Below are 20,754 nucleotides of genomic sequence, written 5' to 3'. Positions count from 1 at the left end.
AACGCGACCCACGAACCCGGCTAAATTTACGCGAAAAATTCGCTCCGCTATCGGTGACCGCCAACGATCAATCGCCACTTCAAAATTTCCCTTCCCGCTGGTTCTTTCGTTCGCTTTTTTTTATATTTTTTTGTTCAACCCCTTCGTGCCCCTGTATCGTTCTCGATGCACACCACTCACGGACCATTTTATGTTTTAATAACTAGACCGCGAATTTGTCGCGCTTTTGCAGCGCGAACGGTTCCGAAAAATGTATGATAAATGCGAAAGGAATGGCGTAGGAGATGTATCGTTTCATTTGTAACGTGTTCGATGCGGGGTGCAAGTAAATACTGTAGGTACTTTGCAGCTTTTAGGGGATCATTTATATCGGAACTTTTATTTACAAGGTGGGGCAGTAACTATTAGCACCTCAGATATCTTCGAAATTACGTAAAAACTTCACGGAAATATTTTGTTTATTTTGTTACTACATATTAATGACAATCGTGCTTACGGTATAAGTATTCATTCGAGACATTAATCGTGAGAAATTTGTCAAATGTAATAAAACATTTCAGTGACGTAAATGTAAATTTCATTAAGACGACGATATTCTTAAATATCTGTTTATTTAGAAATGAAAATAAAAATGTTGTCAATGTATCATTCACTTTGAGACAGTAAATCATTCTTCGATAATCGATCGATCGTGATTATTTATCACTTTACGATGTGAAATTAATTACACCATACACGTGTATGAAAATCATAGTGAACGTTCCGATGTGGAACGACCTTATTATTGTTTACGGCGGTGTCGAAAATTAAATCGTAAGACAAAGCGTTGACATTTAATCGAAAAGCGCAAGAGCGCTCCGGCGCTTTTTCTTAATTTCGTTGTATTTATGATAGAGACTGATGCGTCTATTTTGGTATAGGTATATTAATACGCGCGCTGTGATCTTTCAAGCTAGGAGAAAAATACGTTTGATCGAAAATTCGATGTAACCCCGTACACGCGCTCGAGCATGCACACGTATCCGCGTACATAGCTGTGGGTCGAGAGGGTTTCATCAGTCAACTGTCACTCCCTCCCACCTTAAAACCTGTACTCTTTCCAGCACACGCCTATCGGTTCCACCCTCGGCGCTTAAATCTTGGCAACCGAGTGCTGCTGAACCCAGGGGCAATTCTAGTCTCTCTCGCTCTCAACCAAAATCATAATCGGATTCCAGTTCCTTGGAACAGATTATTAATTAGAACAAATTATTTCCAAATAATGGTATCTACCGACAAGGAAATTACGTTTCGGTCACGTAGATCTCTCCAAAAACAAATTTTCCAATCTTTCAATCCAATCCAAAGATTCTAATGGGAACTCTTAGCACGTTGGTTGCCAGACTGAAACACGCGATTTCTCTTGGCGCTATTGAAACATTTCATTTCTCAACCTCGTCAAATTCACGAATCCTATCCACATTTATTTTTATTAACCCCTCACCTTTGGAATTTTTCTTTGTCTAGTTCCTTAATGAAAAATCCTAACACGTCAGACCGACGAGTTAACGAATAAATCCTGTATTCTTCTGTATCCAGAAGAACGCATCCATTGCCAGGAGATATTTTGTTAACGAAACGTTCGAACGGTAGATTACTAGAATAATAAGTCTTCGAGTGCAGCGTGCCCTGTTTTGAACCTCCGACGACCGAACAGCGCGAGAGGGAGTCGCGTTACAATTACAGCCCCGCCAGCTGAGTGTACCATTCTCTCAGCGATAGAACCCGTCTGATGAAGAAGCAACTCTTTCTTCGTGGCAACTTTTCCTCGGTGTAGAGGGTCTGCGATGCAGACGCGCAGCGTAGGGGGAGGCCCATTGTCTAAAGGGAAGGGTAAAAATCGAGAAGAAGAATTTCTTGACAAAGCCGGCATGGCCAACAAAGGGACGGGCTTGCATCGGTAAACGGGAGGAATCGGTGGAACGGGGAACGGAAAACATCCGATAGCGACGGATCGGGGGTAAAGAAGACAAGTTTCGGGTTAAAAGTAATCAGGATAAGCTATTGCCTCCATTACGCGCGCCGTTTGCCACCGGATTTTGCTTCTCTCCGCCGCGTTGCCCGGCGAAACAACGTTCTCGTCTCTCTTTCGTTCCATCCGGCCCCGAAGATCAATCACGAGATTCTTTGATTAAACCTTTCGGCTGCGTACCGGGGCCATGGAACGTCTTTAAACGGAGGATAGATAGGAAATCGTGACGCGAGCCAACGGAAGATTAAAAACCGTTGTCGAAATTAATTAGGATGAATGTTCTCGTTCCGTGACCGAGTCGAACAGGCCAACTGAATTTATCGTTCGGAGTTTACTATTCGATTCAGTCGACGGACGATCATTTCTGGGAGAGAATGCACGAGTTTGTTACACTTTGGAATTTGTGCATCTGTGCAAAAATAGAATGTGAATTACTTTTGTATTTGTTTTTGAATTATTTTTATTGATCAATTATTTATATTATGATAATTTTGTATTTGGAATATTCTAATAGATATAACTAAAATAGATCTTCTAATGAAAGAGATAATAAAATTAGTAATTCTTGCCTTTTATTTTTGATTTATTGATCACTGTCAATGAAATTATTTATATAAATGACATTTCTAATATAAATGATACCGCACTAATGCACTCGTGAAAAAATAAATTGTGAATTATATCCGTTTTTTGGTTTTCAACGTAATGCTAAGAATGTACAGAAACGCGCGCGAAGTTGTCGATAAATTTCCAGAGTAAAACGAATCGTTCGTCGCGCGAAATATTCGGGACACTTTGTATGCCTGTTTCGGAAAACGTCGAGCGGACGGTTTAACGAAAAATTCGGCCCCGTTTGAAAGTTTGGCACGCACAGAGGGGCAGGAGGGAAGGTCGCAGTGTTTTTCGCGCGATCGAGTCTATTTGAACGGCGTTAAATTCTCCCGTGTTGGCGTTATACTCGAACCGGGCCACCTAAATGGAACGCTTCGCGGTAAAAACGCGTCGGCGAGTTTGTAACGCGACCGGTTACGAGCCAGACCGTGAAGTAAGTGGCGTCGTTCGGTTCCATTATCGGGACGTGTCGGGCCGAACGTTCGCTCGCAATTACGAACAAAAATTCGTGAAACCCCTTTTTCGAAAACCGTTCTCGTTCTGTTCCCCGCATTAAGTCCGTTCGTTTACGATTCGAACAGGTTCGGATTCGCTCGATGAGATTTTTCCGAGCACGTCCCACGAAGAAGAATTATGGTTTTACAGATCGATTATTGGAAACATGAATATGGATATATGGAGAATCGTTAAAGGGCTTTCCGATAATTCCGATGTAAAAGCGTCGTATTTATACGCGCGTATGATCGGTGTGTCTATTTGCTCGGGTATTTACAGTGTTTTGAAGTGGAATTATCGTGCCAGTTCTTTTTTGGTTACGAATGGACGCGTACGTTTTTCGGACCGCACGAACGTTTCGATTGAAATTGAATGCCGTGTTTGGAACGGCTTAGTACCTTGATATCGCGTGGTAAACCAAAAAACAAATGTGATTCGTGTTTTATCTTTGCACAAATACATTAATTTATCCAAAGGAGCAACGCGTATCTGTGTATTCTTAGTATTAAATCGAAAACAAAAATCGGGTGTTATTCACATTTCACTTCTTCGCAGGTGCATTAATTTATTCAAAGAAACAACACAAGTCTGTTCATTCTTAGCGTTACATCGAAAACCAAAAAACAAATATAATTCACAGTTCATTTGTTCACAGATGCATTAGTGCAGTATCATTTATAAACTCATTTAATATATGCTTCATATTAAATATCTCATCTACATAAATAATTTCATTAACAGTAATCAATAAATCAAAAAAAAAGCAAGAATTTCTTATTTCATTATTTCATTTATTAGAAGATCTATTTTAGTTATAAGCCACCGATGGCTGACGTGGCGCTCAACGTGTCGAATAAGCGTCGCTAATGCATCACTGCATCATAACACCGTTCTCCATTTACCAATCCCCTCAAATTTCGCTCGACCTTGCCTCCCAATCATTTCTATACCGTAATTAAGAGAATCCCGAATCCCAAAGGAGAATGAGAATGTAGTAAGTCCTTTAAAGAAATACGAGATTCTACATAAACATTCGGTTTGGAACGTTGAGTAAAACGAGGACGACGAAACGCTATCAAGATCCCCGATTATAATTCGACGCCACCCAGCGTCGACTGATCAACATGTACGTCTGCCGTCGGAAACGTGACCAGGCTGTGCGTCGCGTAGCGGTTCCGCAACGTGACTCCGTCTAATCCGAAGGATATTTTCCACAGCGCGAAACTTTCGCCGACGAGGTCTGCCCCCGAACCCCGTCCCCGCCCAGGCGATATTCAATTTGCATTTAAATATCCGCTGAGTAGGATCCACGAACGAGGCCGCTCACGCGCCTCGGCCGGACGTCGAACGGGAAACACGAGAACCCGTGCAAACATCTACCAGCACATGAAGCACGGCGAGCCCTTTCGAACCGCTGCGAGGCTTTCCTTTCGTAACGTCGATCGGCGATCGCAACCTTTGGCATTTAACCCTTTGCACTGGAGGCCTTTTTTTCTGGTATCTTTTAGCAACTCGAGATGCATTCTTCGGCCGATCGCACACGGGACCAACCGATTTGAAATTAGTGTTGCAAACCGTTTGCACTCTTTGGCCGTACACACACAGCGCAACCGATCAGTTTCAAACCACTCCGAAACTAGTTGCATGCGACCGTGGATCTACGTAAAACAAAGACAGTGGAGTAGGTAAAACAAAGAGCGCAAGCAGTTTCCAAGACTAATTACAAATCGGTTGCGCCGTGTGCGATCGGCCTTGCTTTACTTAGATCCACGGCCGCGTGTAACTAGTTTTAAAGAGTGGTTTAGAACTGATAAGTTGCGCCCGTCTGCGATCGGCCTTAGCATTCTATTGCCACGAATGCTGAGATTGTATTGACTTTGTAAATGAGATCTCTAATTTGAGATTTGAGAACCGGGTCACCAATTGCCTCGACGACAATCATTTTATTGGCACTTCGGGGTCCAAAGAAATGTAACCTAAAGAAAATCTAGTGGTGACTGAGAGTCACCTCTCCAGTGTGAAGGGTTAAAATGTTTGTGAGAAATAGCAGAGCAATTTTGTAGAGCGATCGGGTATTACAGCGAAGACTGGATAAACGCAAGAAAATCGGGACCCAAAGGTTGTGTCATCCAGTCGTGGTTTCTAAACTGTGTTTACATTTGGCTCGAGTCGAGCGTCGAACGTAGAAAGGACAGAGAGCGATGGAGAAAGAGGTCCGAGGAAAAGAAAAGTAGTAAAGAAAAGCAGGTGGAAGCGTAGCAATTGGTTGGGATCCTATTATACTGATGGCGGTAATAGTCATCTCGCACTTATCCAGTCACAGTTAATCCTCGATTGTACTCGGTAACAGCCAGAAAAATAAATATAACAGTCCGATTGGCCCACCCCTCTCGTAATCGTCGCGCGTTAAAACACTTTTCCTGTCTCTGTGTAAATCGAACGACACGGAGAGCGATGTAAAGAGCTGTCGCGACACGGACGGGCCGTCATGTGCGCCAAGTTGTGCCACGAGTTCAACGTGAAGTCGCGTATCCAGAAACGATTCCCCAGACTCGGGAACTTTATTAATGGAAGCGTCGACGAAAAATTGTAGCCTCCAATATTCAACGAAAGGGTACGGACCCCACAGAGTCGCTCCTTCTCGCGCCGACACGCTCGCTACGGTTTATCGGAATTTCGTTAAATGCGAAAACTCGATAGCTTCGGAGCGGAGGGGTACAGGAGGGGGCGGGAAGGATCGGAGGGGTGTTGGCGGCAAAGGTACTAATTTTTTCCACATAAATGGAATTCTACGCTTCACTTTGCGCCGGTTTCGGAATCGAATGTCACACAGCTGGTTACAATTGGCAATTTCGCCACGGAAAAACGAAAGAGAACGGCCGCGAGCGACCGAGCCGCGATTTTTCTCCGGCTTGGGAAATTTACGCTGAAAATAAATCGTCGGTGTCTGCTTCGATGAAAAATCCGATGAAAAATCGCCGATGGAGTTTTCGCGCAAGAATCGCGCGCCTCGAGATCAACGGGGGTGATGGGGTGATGCATCATCTCGATTAGATGGTAGCTCTGTTTTCATTCTGTCGTTGGAAGATGCCTATTAAAAAATATCCCGTAACAACGATCGTCATAGCTGTATCGATAAGCGTAGTGTGTCTGACCTCCATCGTCTCATTCTCCTTCAGCCCACTGCACGGTGCGTCACGCGTGGGATTTCTTTTTAATTATTTAACCATGTTCCAGAACTCCGATCGTTCTGAAACTTTTACATGTGTCAGCTAAATAACCGATCATCATCCCTGATTTTTTTGGTAGGTGTCACTCACGGGGTTGTTTGCAATTACCACCCGCAAAAGATAAATTATTTATTTTCTACCCTTGATAATTAAAAAAATACCCTGAAAAAAATATATGAGATGCAGTTTATAATTACGAATATTTTCGTTTTTGCAGAATTTAAATATCTGAAATAGTAAAGAAGAGAATGGAGTGAAAACAGCAGGGTACGTCGACAATTTCATGCAATGTTTTTTTTCTGGAATTAATCGAGGATTAATTTTCTTAAAATTCCATAAAACCAGAACCAAGAATTCTGTCGTCATTTTTCTAACGTCGTCCTATTTTCATCCCCTTCTGTGAAAAGCGTCACCCGCATGGTCAACGACTGTAGCTCCCGGCTTAACGCGACCCGAGACTGGAGACGTCTTGACTCGTTACCTTGAAGTGGCGCGGCAAAACGTTGTAAACTCCTCGACGTAGTTAACTACAGTAGTTAACACAACAGTGTTCGCGAACAAGCTTAGTATAACTGTGATGGATTAAGTGTTGTAAATGGCGCGAGGCCCCGTCCCACCTTAACGCCAGGAACTTACGGCAGAGTACACCGTACACGTTTGCTCGCGCTTCTCGCTGTTACGATTGTTGGCTGCAAACTTAATCCGACGCTGTGGGAACCGGAAACGAAGAGGTTTGCGTCGCGACGGTTGGTACGAAAGCCGAGGCGATAATCGCAGATGTCGCGTCCGTCTGTGCGAGCTGCGCCAAAGTTCGCACAAAGGAGTTGGGTGGAGATCAATTAATGGAATCAATTTTTCAAGGCTGAAGGATCTCCGTACCGAAATTACCTTATCCACTTTCGGACTCTCAGATTTTCGGACAAGCTTTGGGTCGCGTGCTTTACAGGTTTATAAATAATAAATTTAACGCGTTGGTCCCCGCGTCATTCGGCGAAGAATTGAATAAAGATTGATTCTGAAAATGAATCTGCACGTTGAGAGGGCAAAAATAAATATCGCGATAAATATTTGATTATCCATTTTGCAATAGCCTGTAAACGTAATTTAATCGCGATAGATATAACCGAGAGTATCCTCCCGGAAATCAACGCGTCGAGAACAGATTTTCGACGCCTGGACTTTCGCAAAAGCGCAAGGAGAAGGAAAAATCGACTGTTCCGAACGGCCAAGCCGATGACAATGCGCGTGTAAATGTGCGCGCACCGCAATTCGCGGGGGGATGGGACCTGGTAACAGCGCTCGGCAATTTCTTTTTTCTTTTTTTTTTTTCGTTTTATTTTTAATTCGCGGCCAGGCCACGGTACGCCTGGACGCTGCGCGGCGCTCTTTTCATTTCGTTCGGCGATTTATGGTCTCGGTCGCGGAGAGAACATCCACCAGCGGGCGTCGGTGATTTACAGACGAATCATAATCGGCGAGGAATCGACACGATTTATCGCCGAATAACGAAACGGAATAACTCTCTCGTCTGTTCCGTATTGTCCGCCTCCGCTTGCTTCGAAAAAATTCGTTTTGTCGATCGATAGGACCCTGAACGGTAATATTTTTCGAGGCGAAAACGGTGAAGTGTCCGAATTTTTTTTGACGAAAGAAACGAACGCCTATTACGGTAAAGATTGGGTAAAGGGAAAATCGTCTCCCAAGCGTTGGGTCATCCAGTCGAGGTTTCTAATCTGTGTTTACATTTGGTTCGAGTCGAGCGTAGAACGTAGAAAGGACAGAGAGTGATGGAGGAAGAGGTCCGAGGAAAAGAAAAGCAGTATAGAAGAGCAGGTGGAAGCGTAGCAATTGGTTAGGATCATATTACACTGACAATTGTCGAGGGGGGCCACCCCCCCCCCCCTAATGGTGAGGATAGTCATCTTGCATTTATCCAGTCGATCCTGCCTTGCACTTATCCAGTCCTTACTGTATTCGAACAATCCATCATTAAAATGTTCCACTGCTATAATAAAATATCTCTTGGGAATGGACACCTTCTCCTGTAACGAATTTGTGTAACGAAGTGTTCATTCGTTAAGAACGAGCGTCGGGGTTTTTTTTCCTTTTGTTGGGCATTAATCGTTGCTATTTTGGTGCAAAGACCACAAATTCCCCATCCCCAGGTGCGTCCGTGGCTGGCGACGTTTACTTTGTCACGGTCTGTAACTTGTAAGTCGACGATTAGCGCGCCGTAGCGTCACTGATTAACATTCAACCGGGCCTCCGGGCTTAGGATGGTAAATCCCGTTCCGTGGGCTTCAGCGGCGCGCCAGGCTGTCGATGGCCGGTGACGCGGCTTCGTAAATATTGTGAAATTATGAGCACATTAGCCTGTCGTTCGAATGTACTCTATACCAGCCTTCCCCCAAATTTCGTTCGCTGGGTCATTCAATCAATTCTCACGCAGGGTCGTTTCCATCATAGAGAAATGTATTTTAATAAATTCATAAGAAATTTTCTTCGACGAATTTTTAAAATCGTTTACCTTTAAAACTAGATCTTCGATGTATAATAAATTTTAATCTGAATGCTAGATTCATTTTCTCACGAAGAATAGCCAAGTCAAGTAGCAATATCAGTTAATATTCAGACATAGTCCCACAGCCGCTAGCCGTGACGAATTTTTAATGTCGATTATCTTCAAAAGTAGCTTTCCTAGAAAGAAATTTTATTTCGCATTCCAAAGATTCGTTTCCCCACGAATAGTAGCCGACTCAAGTAGAAATGTCAGGTGCTAGTCCGACATGACCACTCAGCCGTATACATCTTCGAAGAATTTTCAAAGTCGATGATCTCGAAAACTAAGTGTTGTGTGAAGCTCTTTTATTCGACATTCTAGATTCGTTTCCTAACGAAGAATCGCCAACTCAAGTAGAAATGTCAGTTAATAGTCAGACGCGGTCAATCGGGCCCACTAGCACAATACAGCTATAACTTTATAATCGAAACGCGCAAAAGCAGTGGTAATGGTGAGTTTAGAAATAATCCAGAAATATTAACACATCTCAGATACCATCAACGATAAAACGAATGCACCCGTAACATTGATGCTACCCCCACCGAAGATAATTCAGAGGATCCAAAACGGCAAAGTCCCGTCCACTGTTCTCGATCATTTAAACGAACAGCTCGCCTCGTTTTCGTGGGGCTTTCGAATCAATCCGATCGGTGAACGACCAGCGCAAAAGGAGTAAAGGAAAATTAAATGACGTTTTTCGTGCCTCCCCGACCCCGACCCCTCCTCCCCCCCCCCTCCCGCGTTTCTTGTTCCCCGGCACAGACGCGATAACCAGCCCGGGGGCACAGCGATAATTGTCGAGCCGTAATTTTTCGCCCAACGCCGAAATCGACCGACCAAATCCCGCCTCGCGTTAACGCCCAAGCGGGTACGCGCTCGCTCTGGCAAGGGCTCGCTTTAACCGTACAAAAGCGAGCGGACCAGGCCTCCACGGCCAGGGCAAATGTGTCCGAATGAAAATTCTATAATTGGATCGTCTGCTCGTTAGCCCCTCCATCCCCCTTCTCCCCTCCCCTCTCCCGTCCCCCACGAATCGACTTCCGTTAACGCTTCGAACGAACGTTGAACGCCAGCACGAACGGAGAAAAGCGAACCGTGGAACAAAAGCCGGGCGCGACGTTCGACACTGGAAACGACGAAAAAGTACCAGGAGAACGGTTAAACGCGGGGAAAACCGCTTATTCAAATTGCGCCTGGCCCCCCAACAGGCGAGCCAAGTATCGCGCGGCAGTTAGAAATTCAACGGGGGCGACGCATTTGCATGGACGTTCGACCGCCGGCGCCAATCAGTGAAACGTTGTTAAAGAAACGAACGTCTCGATTGGTGCGTTCACCGCGAATGGAAAAGATACCGGGAGAGAGAAAAATATAATAACGAGGTTGCTGGAAAGTTTTTCGGGGGCCGCGTAATTTCCGGGTTGGCGTGTACAAATCGATCGTTCGCAAATCGATAGACTCCGCTTTTCGAAAAATTTTCACGTCCTCCTGTGAAGGCGTTTGAAAAAAAAAAAAGTCAATTTTAAAGACTCGCTACGTCGCCATCATTTTTCTACTAAAATCATGATACAACAATTTTTATTTATACTTCAATATGTCTCGAATAAATCCTGCAAAAAGGAAATCCTATTTCTTTTGCGATCCTCTCAAAATTAATTATCAAAGTCAGGCCTTTTTTTCACCCTCTAAACCGCTGTTACGCCCTTAAGGCCTTTAAAATACTTCATAACATTTTTAATACAGCCGTTTTCAACCCCTTCGACTCAACTCCTTTCACGTCTACAGTAAAACGATTTCAAAGCAGCTAGAAACGCGAAAACTGTCCAAACGACGTTCTGTTTATTTTCATCCCCTCCTCTCCCTCCGTCGCCGGTAACAGCGACACGTCCGTTCCAGTTATTGTCAGCGAATCGGTTATCGAGGTGTACGGCATCGTTCGAGCGATAGATTAAACAACCGCGATTAAAGCCTTCCCAGTTTGTATTACTTCTGGGCCCGACAGCATATAAATTGGGGGTGTCGCGGTAATCCGAGATAAAATGTCGGCGAACGCAATAATGTATAAAAAGTCGGATCGATATTTAAACGGCAAACGGAGATTACGCGGAAGGCAATCGCGCAGCCCCGATCGCGAATTATTTGTCAGAACCGGGCGCGATTCGCTCGGCCGGGAAGATAAATTGGTCCGAGATTCGAATCGATCGGTAAACCGAAAACAAGATCGCGCGATACTTGGAACGAATCAGGATGGGAGTCTTCGATTCGACGAATTATTATTCAGAAAATACTACTGTTTTGTTTGTATCGTAAAAGTGTCCAATGACGAGCTTAAGCGGTCAAGCAACAGGAATATAAAAAAAGAAGAATTTATTTTTAAATTCATCCTAACGTAGAAAAAAAAAAAAAGAAAAAGAATACACCCATATCTCTATAGCTTCAACGGTTTACCTATTAAAATCGAGATACCACGTGACGCAGGAATAAATGAAGTCATGGGATCCCGGTTAGAGGAAAACCGACGCAGAGACGGCGGTATCACGAGTGATCGCCGTAATCGTTCCGCCATGGGGATAAAACCGTGAAAGGGGTGGTCATCAGGGGCTGGAAAAGGAGTCGGGGAACAACGAGGGGTGGGATCCCAGGTTCGTAGGATAATTTCATGGTCCAGTGCACGAGCGACTAGTCGGCTGACCGCTCGATGCGCGCACGCAACCAAGCCGCGCGTGCACCAACGAATTTCTCCCTAGTGCGGTTACGTCCCCGCTGTAGTTCCCCAGATGCATCCTGGTCGTATATACGCCACCGAGTCCTACGACCTGGCGCACGTGGTCGACGAAATTCGTGGCAAAACAGCCGAGTACAGCCGCCTCGAAGATTTAACAACGATCGTGTATGGAGCTCTCGACCGAAGGAACCGGAATTACTAAATCCGATGTGAGTCGACGAAGAAAATTCACTTCGATTTTATTTATACGGACGAAGCATTTATTTGATACCATTTAACCTGTAATTTAATTGATTTTATTTATACAGACGAAGCATTCTTTAACAGACATGAAGTGTACGAATATTTATGAGACTGACTGTATATCTAAACCTACTAAATTTCAAGATTTTACGTCGAGTACCTCGATCGGAAAAATAAAAGATTACCCCCTCGTCTCTGTCTGTCCCCCCGTCTCTGAAAGTTAACTCTTTCGCCCAACTATCAACACCTTCGCTTTAACACCGTGTTTATCCGTCGTATACGGCCGACAGCGAACCTGAAGAACCCGTAAAAGTCGCGTGGAAATTGAGCCACGGCAAGAATAACCCAGAGTTGGCAATCGACGGGGGTCGCGGGTGACCATTGACGGGAGATCAATTTTTCCGTTATGGCGTCTCGTCCCGTTTTATTTTATCGGTTCAGGGTACCGTCGGCGGCGAGGTGTTCGCCGTCGACGACGCGAAAACGATCCCTGGACCGGCGCAGTCGCGACTCGTCGTAAGAAACTACCCCCGCGAGGGGTCGCGATCCTCCACGAGCGTCTATCGTCGCAGAGAAACGGGAGCACTTGATATTCCGCCGTTTCGTTCGGCGTAAAATATACGATGCGTTATAAATTGACAATAGGGGATGTATTAGGAATTGCGCGAGGGGGGGGGGGGGTTGCGGGGGTGGGCGACATCTATGAAAGTAAATTGGTAGAGATACTCGCGGTTCGATTCTACGATCCTTTGGAAGAACGACACGACTGTTCGAAGAAGCTTTCGTATAGAGAAAGATTGTCTCATTGGACTTTTTATTTTATACTGGCAGGCATTAATTCTGGGCGTTCGCATTCGTGTATTTAATTAGTAATTTATGTAGATAATATGTTAAGTAGAAATATTTACTCGTTACTCTGTTGTCTAATCTCCATTGCGATGGATCCAAGAATTTAACCTATTTCTCGATTTTATGAACCTTGCCATATATCTACAATATACAAAGTTCGGTAGTCGACAAGATTTACTTATTATTATTATTCTCAGGAATTGCAAGCGTATCAAACTGTATTAACTGTATTAAAGTGTATTAAAGTGTATTAAATCGCGTGATCTTATTGTTAATGAGTTAATGAGTTAACTTGTCCCGAGCTTCTGTGGAGGGCATAAAACCAGAGCGTTTTATTTACCGAAATATTCAACAAATTCAAATAATTCCTAACCGACTTCGAAAAAGGAGGTTACACAATACGACACGTACATTTTTTTTCTTTCTTGAATCGATGTAGAGAGAGATGCGAATACTTACGGGGATCGACTGTAAATTTCATCGTCCAAGGAGCTAGTCACGCCCACGTCCCGCCGAACGAACTTCCTGTCTAGGTGGCGAAGCCATTAGATGGATCAGTTGTTCGCACTCGGTGGCGGTCGATCGTGCCCGTGCATCGTGTACGCGTCGATGATACGAACTGCCCACAGCCGTTCGCCGTGTCCCGTCCGTGTTTATCCGCGCCCGCAGCCGCGGACACGAAGCCGTGAAGTTGTAAAGCTAGGCCAAATGCGGGTCTAGACGATGCCGAAGGCTGGCCGTAGCTGCCATAAAATCGAGCCAATGCACAGGGTGTATCCTACCGCGTGGGTCTTTGACGACTTTCGTGTTGGATCGAGGCCACGAATACAACGAGAGAGGCTATATACACGTAGACTACTCGACCTTATTCACGAATTATTGCCAATTGGAGGGTGCGTTGGAGTAAGGGAGGTAGCTCCATTTTTTTTCAAATTTTCCTCCTTATTGCACCCCAGGAAAAAAAGAATGTTATTGATCAGTGATTATGAAGTGGTTATGTTCTAACCTCACAATCGTACAAAAATGGAGCTACCTTCTTATTGCAGTCCTCGATTATTCCAAACTGAATTGCACGTGTTACGATGTTTTACAACGTGTTATTGTTTTTTGTTTAAGACGGAGTACGAGTTCGACTGGAAAGGACTCGACGAAGGAGATAGGAGAGCAGCTAGGTGAATATTTTAGATACACAGTATTGTCTCGAAATAAGCAACTCGGATCGGGACCGGGGAGTTGCTTGGTTCGAGGGATGTATGCTATTCGGTTTGTCTTTGTTCTGGGGAAGGAAGGGGAGAATGTAGAGAAAACAGGGGGTTCGGTATAGCGGCAAACCACATACAACTACTATTATCATTTCGCAGAATACGCACGCCAGAGAGAGAGAGAGAGAGAGAGAGAGAGAGAGAGAGAGAGAGAGAGAGAGAGAGAGAGAGAGAGAGAGAGAGAGAGAGAGAACATTACACATGTTCTGTCCTCTTTCCTAATCTCTCAATTCTTCTCGGATCTGTCGCTCACTCCAAATAAAAAGGTGGGGATAGCTGCTTATCTCGATGCGGAAAATGGTTGCCAATTTCGAGACGATACCGTAATCGCGAGCACGATTGTTTCGCAGCGAATCAGCGCGATCAATCACGCGGCGCGCTCCAATTTTTCCCTATCGGACGTTCGACGTAATTCGACGCAGACTCGTCGGCAATCCGCGATATTAATTCAGACGTGGAACATTCAATATCAGCGCGGCACGTATGCATACGTGATCGCGATCGGACGCGACGATAAGGTAACCGATTCGCGAAAGGGGAAGGCAACGAAACGCATGGCGATAGAACGCCAGCGATAAGCAGCGATCGCGAAAGGGGAAGGCAGGGAAACGCTGGCCGGGGCGCGGCCAATTGGATCGAGGATCCGGATAATGGGCCGATTGGAGTCACCAGTCGGTGAACGATGCTTCGGAACCTGATTATAAAGCACGGACCGTGTGTCATCCGTCATCGACTCGAAACGGGCTTCGTCGCGATACCGTTCGGAATCAGAGGGCCTGCGCGAACGGGAAAGTGAGCGGAATGAAAACGGCCAGGGGAAAAGTAGGGAAGAGCGATCGCGAGACACGGGATTCGCGAAACTAGTCGGTTAAGGGCAGCAATACGGATCAGGAATGGGATTCTAGATGAAGGTTTAGGGCGACATTTTTATGACTGCAACTTGTCGAGGATATCTTGAACGAGGGTGGAAGGAAAATAGTTTCTGGGCCTCCTGGTATCGAATACTTTATCTTTCGATGTAACATACATGTGCATAAATCAATTAATTCCATCAGTCGCGTAAAAATTGTGTAATAATTAAAATTGTATAATAATATTACTGACGATTATTTTCTGGCTATTCTTTCTTATTAATTTTATATACCGTTAGATGAAAGCTACGTTTGTGTTTATGCATTCTTCAATATTTTATTGAATTTATATTATGAAATTTCAAAACACAACGTTCATTATTTCATCGCATACGTACAGTTCCAAAAATATTCCTACCCTCTATGTCTATCTAAGAATTCTTTAAATTAAATGACAGGTACGACGTTTCCAAATAAATAATTCGTTAAAAATACTTTCATAAACAGCCTTCACGCGAATATATGTTTATAATAAAAACTGTATTCGGAAACATCGAACCTATCAATTAATTTAGACAAATGTCTGCGATATACATTATGTCTAAATAAATACAAATGTCTTCGATTGACTGTATATAATGAAAAATTTATTTGGAATCATCAAACCCATCATTCAGTTTAAACGAATTCCTTCAATAAACACAGAGGGTACGATGATTTATGTGACCGACTGTATATCTTTATACAAATCATGTACTTTCAATATCCATAATAAAACTTTATATTGGGCGTTCGGTATCGACGAAGATTCGCCCAAAAATCAGCGCTCTGTCCACGCTGACCGTCATGAAAGGTGCCATTTCCCCTCAGCAAACGACGCTAAGGAGAAAAGAGGAACAATGGCCCGTCGGAGAGACAGACAAAAGTACGGTGAAAAATGGAACTGTAGCTCGCCATCAGGCTGCACTGTGCACGTCGGATGCGAGCTTTTACACGAGTGGCTCGGTTAGGTACACGAGAACGCGCCTATGCTCGACGTACTCGCGTACTCTCGTACGCGCGTCGACGACGGGTATAATTGCTCGCGTGTGCAAGCGCGTCCATTAATCTGAGAACAGTTCATTGGAAAATGATCGCATTATCCCGTGCTCGGATTAATCGCGGCTCGCCGCTCGCGAAACGACCGAAGTATCGCAAGAGCGTGACCTTTGCCGAGGCACCTGTAAAATTTCCTCGCACACTGTTAAATCGATCCACGATCATCGATGGCGTCAGCACGATGGCAAATTGGACGACGTACTCCGCCAACTTTCACGCCCGGCTTCCTCCGTGTCTCGAGACACGGTCGAGTTGAGCGAAAACCGTGACGATTTTTCATCGATCGTCCGTATTCCGCAGGGTCGGTTCCTGGGAAATGACCCGACCCATTTCTTCGCTTCGTTTACTTTTACGCTGACCCCCAAAAGGCTTTCGCTACTTCGTTGGACTGTCTTTCCTGCTCGCCATCTCCAACCGATTCTTCCTTCGTCTCGAGTTTTTGCGAGCTGATGCGTTCGCGCCATTTCTCGGGCTTTTGTCATTTTGTCTTCGGGGAACCTCGGAATTTCGAGGGTGATCGAGACCGACGAAATTCTTTTACTGGATGGAAGCTTCGAGAGGTACACATCTCCGGTGTGCTTGGGAAAATATTCCACTGGACTCTCGGGAAGATGGAAAAGTTTAACCCTTTCCATTCGAGATCGAAATTATACAGAATTAATACCGAAATTAATTTTCGTAGGTCCTTAATGAACAGTACAGTCACTCGTTTCTTGGTTAAGTCTAGATTAGGCCTGATAAGATCCATTGGAAGAGGTGGAAATTGGCGGATGCGTGGGTGCAAAATATTGTGTAGGTTTATATCGATACAAAAGGAAATTAATGCTTCAAATGGCTCAATTTTCTAAAATTCAGAATAAAGTTCTTGATGGAAATTATACAGAATTAATACTGAAATTAATTTTCTTAGGTCCTTAATAAACAGTCCAGTCACTCATTTATGGGTAAGGTCTGGGTTAGGTCTTCAAAAATTTCGTGTTAATATGTGACTGCCAGTCACCTCTCGAGCGCAAAGGGTTAATAATTCACACGTACACGTTTTCAACCTGATAAAATTGCATCTCCTAGACTACTAAATAAAGCTTCATTCGTGTTTCAGTTTCCATTCGAGCAAGAAACGATCTCGACGTCATCTATTTCGCGCAATTTATGGAAGCTCGAACAGAGAAAGTGATTCGTCACCTAACTCCCGGAGCGATCTCGTTAAAAATCGAACCATGCCGGTTTTCGGATGTTCGGGTGTCGTTTGTTAGCATTTTCGGAATTTTCGTTGCGGTCGGGAACGTCGCGTCAACTTAACGCATTGTTTCGACGATTATAATGCGGCGTAGGCGTGAAAAGGTCGCGAAATTATTCAAGGGAAAATCGATTTTCCATCGACAGGTGGGCGCGAACGATAAAGCAACGAGTCGAGGGGGTCGATATTCGCTAGGACGAGCGTACGCGAACAAAACGACGACGAAGGGAGGCGGTGGGGGGGGGAAGCGGCGCTCATGTGACGCTCGAATCCAGGCCTTTGGCGTGAAGTAATTTATTCCTGGGTGATAAATCACGGTGTACCCGGGCTGAAATTGCGCGTTAAACAATAGCTCGCCCGATAACTATAACTACGCGCTTGTCGAACTGGCTCACATATAATTAGCGTACTTGACCACCGTGTCGCACGGCCGATTTCCCGGTAACTGGATATGTACGGCACACGATGTGAAATTTCATTAGCGCTCGCGAGCGTAAATACCATGCCTTTTAGGGTAATCTAATTTTTAACGTTGATCGACGCCGTGTAAAACCCGTTTCGAATATTTTATACGTGCCGCGCTCTGGTAGGGAAAATTACGTGAAACGATATTGGTCGAGAAAGATAGTAACATTTCGAATGTCCCGATTTTTCAACCCATCGCGTCGATAGTTGGCACGGTCAAGGAAAATAGAGTACGCGATACGGAATGTAGGATCAAGTTGACCGACTCTGTGTAAATTATTTTTTAATGATCATTATGTGATAGGTGCTCTCTGGTCAAGGAAAATATTCTGCAGCGTTTATATTGTTCACGAAAGAAATTATTGCTCCGCGTGCCTCGAGTTTTAAATCATTGATATTCACACTAAACCTATTGCCAGGGCGTTAAAATTCAGTCTCAATTTTGATAAATACAGAATAAAGTTGCAGATCGAAACTATACAAAATTAGGACTGAAATATTCCAATTCGAGATTGATCGACCCCGAAATAGTCGCGGTGAGTTATGGTGCCATCATACGATAGATACTATCCGGTAAAGTATTTCTCAGCCTGATTATTCGAGCGGCTGAAATTTATGCCGCTATAAATCCACCCCTGTTCGCACTCGTAATGCGGACAACCCGTTCGCGAGATTTTTCTTCGGAAAGCACTCCCCTGCAAAGTGACAACCCGGAGGACAGAACGAGACTTCTGTCTCGAAGATTTATTGGACGAATGATGGATGGAGCCTGTACGTTTTTAAATATATCGGGTGTACGCGTCAGTTTTGCAGGTTTCTCTGCTGAATTATTGGCCCGTCCAGAAAGTCTCCGCCAATTTTTGAGAAAAATTCGCGTTAGTTCGTTAAGGAACTAAAAACTATTACGGATTCGTGAATTCGACGAGGTTACAGAAATGAAATACTAGGACAAGTGTTAAGTTATAAAATCTTCAATAATCTCGAAACAAAATTTTAATTTTTTAAACATTCTCACGAGTTTCAGTCCGGGAGCCAACGTGAAGACCAGCTCAAAGAAGTGGTGGGGATAGTCACGCGACTCTTACAGAACTCTCTTCGTACTCTCTCCTTACAACTCCTTCTAGCTCGAAAGAAAAACCACATAAATCGCAATTGAAACTACGGGATCCTCCTAAACAAACTTTCCTTCCACGACTCCGCTCATCGCCATAAAACCAACGAACCGAACGTTCCCAGTCGCGAGAGAATCGCCTCGCGGGTCCTTATTCGACCCGATACAACAGACCTTCTTTATAATAACATCACTGTGCTCCGGCTCGTAGCTCGCGAGGGATGCCGTTCGTCTTCGACTCGACGCTACAGACGATCCACGAAAGTGACAAGAGCTTCGCTATTGTCGTCGGCCGGTATCGCTCCTTATCGCGGGGAGCAGGGACCGAGGAACTATCCGCGAAGGAACGTTTCCTCGTTTCGATCGATCGATCCAAGCCCGCCCTCGCAGACGGCGCCAGCGGCCGCGGGGAAACGAGAAATGTCGCGGAACGCTGCACAGAAAGAGGAAACGGACAAACGGGCAGATAAGAACTCTTTGTGCGAGCCGAACGGGGCGACGTCCCATCGGAATGCGATACAAAGAGGCCGTAATGAAAAACGTAACTCCGCGAGCGATTCGATTCGATTAAAATCAGCCGAAAGAAATCTCCGTCCGCAGAGACGCGGGAGCGCGATTGAAACGTTCGAGGAACGGATGACGGCGATACACGGCCGGGTCTGGTGTGTACGTCATCGTTGCCGCTCGTAAAACTGACCCGGACGGTTGGCGTGACTCGCGCGGAGGACTATGAAATGGAAATCAGCCGTGAGTCACAGTGTCGTTCGCGCCAGGCTCGCTTTATCGGTGTCGTGACTTTAATTCAACCCGTTAGGAGCGAGTTACGGAGGTGACGACACGTCGAGGGCTTTTTCAACGCTTTAGGGCCGTTCGTGGGAGGGTTCGTTAACCCTCCGTCGCTGTGGACTTTATTTCGGAAACAGAGGAAAGGAGTTATTGTTCGGTCGGTCGTGTAGTTGCGGATTAATTTATGGTTTGATTTAGGGAAGGCGGTGGGGAAGCTTGGATTAATTCGGAGAGACACAAACTTTCCTTTCTGTTGGTATACAGTAAATGCTGGATAAGTGTGAGAAAATCGGGCCTCGAAGATTGCGTTTCTATTCTGTGTTTACATTTGCCTCGAGCGTCGAACGTGGAAAAGGACGGTGAGTGAAAGGAAAAGAGGTCCGAGGAAAAAGAAGGAGGAAGGCAGAAACGTATCGGGGTGACAATAGGAATCCTGTCTTCCACTTATCCAGTCTTCACTGTACTGTTAACCCTTTGCACTCGAGAGGTGACTCTCGGTCACCACTAGGTGTTTCGCAGTGAATCAACCAACAATAATGTTTGTTTACGTTTCATTCCTTTGGAACTCGAAGTGTGAATAAAATAATTGTCGGTGCAGTAAAGGTCAGTAAAAGGTGCATTAAAATCTGAAATTAGTTTGTGACCACGAATCCGGCTACATCTTCCGAGTCAATCTAAGCTTAGCATTCGAGTTACTGGTAGATACCAGAAAAAAAGGCCTCGAGTGCAAACGGTTAACAAATCGATGTTTTAATCAGTTCACAGTGAATATCTTTCAATATCATCATAAGTTTGTATATCTTGCACATTAAATTCGTCACAAACGATCAAAAATCACACTTTCATAAAATCATATTTTTACAACCATTCGAATCCAAAGAATGAAATATCCAGCATAGAATGACAGCATAGACTTGCCCGGTTAAAAAGTCAACGACTCCTTCGTTTGCATCCGCATCCACTCTGAGATTAGCTCGAGCAAAATGGAAACCGAAGGTTGCGTTCTCGACTTACCGAGTTAGTTCCTCGCGTTATCTGGTATGGTTAACAGGGAGGACAAGCGACAGGACTTCCTTGTCTCGATCGATCGATCCAAGCCGTGTGCAGCGAAGTCGAGGAAACAGGAGTTACGTCGGTGCACGGTACCGAACGCGATGCGAAACGGAGATAGACGCGCGTGTACACAACCGACGATCCCTCGTACACACGTGATGTTTACGGG

The 20,754-nt window shown here is 44.8% G+C and overlaps 1 long non-coding RNA gene across 2 annotated transcripts in view; it reads left to right on the top strand.

The window, feature by feature from the left end:
- The window catches only part of LOC128894981 (uncharacterized), a 103,936-nt gene extending 90,036 nt beyond the window's left edge, over window positions 1-13,900 (top strand). For both annotated transcript variants that reach the window (XR_008461650.1, XR_008461649.1), the window contains one exon: window positions 13,839-13,900. This is a non-coding gene — a long non-coding RNA (uncharacterized LOC128894981). The remainder of the gene's footprint in view (window positions 1-13,838) is intronic.
- Window positions 13,901-20,754: the final 6,854 nt, after the last annotated feature.

This window comes from Hylaeus anthracinus, unplaced genomic scaffold, assembly GCF_026225885.1.
Source record: "Hylaeus anthracinus isolate JK02 unplaced genomic scaffold, UHH_iyHylAnth1.0_haploid 4, whole genome shotgun sequence".
Lineage (NCBI taxonomy): Eukaryota > Metazoa > Arthropoda > Insecta > Hymenoptera > Colletidae > Hylaeus > Hylaeus anthracinus.
This window is presented reverse-complemented; position numbering and strand designations above follow the sequence as displayed.